Below are 1,119 nucleotides of genomic sequence, written 5' to 3'. Positions count from 1 at the left end.
AATATCCTTTATAACTCCATCATATCTCACTATTCAACTTAACCTATTTCCAACAGAAAATCAACATCCACATACCTGAACATTGAATTCATTTAGCACATTCAATCATCGTTAACGATACCCGTATACAATCGATTTGGCATAAAGCCTCATATAGTATACCGGCATGGGATTTATTTTAGCACATAACCCATATATCCAAAATTATCAGCATCCATAAAAATTCTTACAGACTTTCAAATGTCGAACTTAATCGAAATAATTTCTTGAATATGATTAACAAAAAAATAGGGGTCATTTAGCAATAGCACATATGACTTCATATACCAAGCATTCCATAGACTACATCCGTAACACATTTATAACATGAATTCATTTCTTAACAACATATCCACCATCTTTTTACGTATTCACTTATTTAGTATACATAACATAATATAATATGAACTCACAAATTTTTAACTTTCATTTGATTTTCACATACCTTTCGTACATACCTGTATCACTTATTCTGATCTTACTTTATTTACCATCTTAAATATACCCGTTGAATCATTCGAAATCATTACGGATACTCATTAAGCACATATAGCTCTTACAATGCCATATCCTAGATATGGTCTTACATATTCTCACATATCGAGCCGATGCCATGTCCTAGACATGGTCTTACACACTATCTCAAATCAATGCCTTCGTCCCAGACGAGGTCTTACATGAATTCCACTTCACACACTTAGTGCCCACTGACCGATCTCGCACTCATAGTGCTCGGTTAAAGGAATTCGCACACACACAGTGCCTCAATTTTGATCTGGCACACATAGTGCTCTTATTCATTCGTTATTCACATTGAAATGACTTAACCAAGTCTATAAACATCATGTATGTACACTTTTAAACATATTATCTCATTTAAGTTTGAATTCGTATAGTAATGAACACTTAAACTTTTCTCAAATTACCGGCACGAAGCCTACTAGGCACGAAGGCCGAATACACGTCACCAGCATGATTGCTCTTCGGACCTGCCCGGATATAACACCAGCACGAATGCTCTTCGAACTTAGCCCGGATACATCACTAGCACGAATGCTCTTCGGACTTAGTCCGATACAT

This window comes from Gossypium hirsutum, chromosome A08 (genome assembly GCF_007990345.1).
Source record: "Gossypium hirsutum isolate 1008001.06 chromosome A08, Gossypium_hirsutum_v2.1, whole genome shotgun sequence".
Lineage (NCBI taxonomy): Eukaryota > Viridiplantae > Streptophyta > Magnoliopsida > Malvales > Malvaceae > Gossypium > Gossypium hirsutum.
This window is presented reverse-complemented; position numbering follows the sequence as displayed.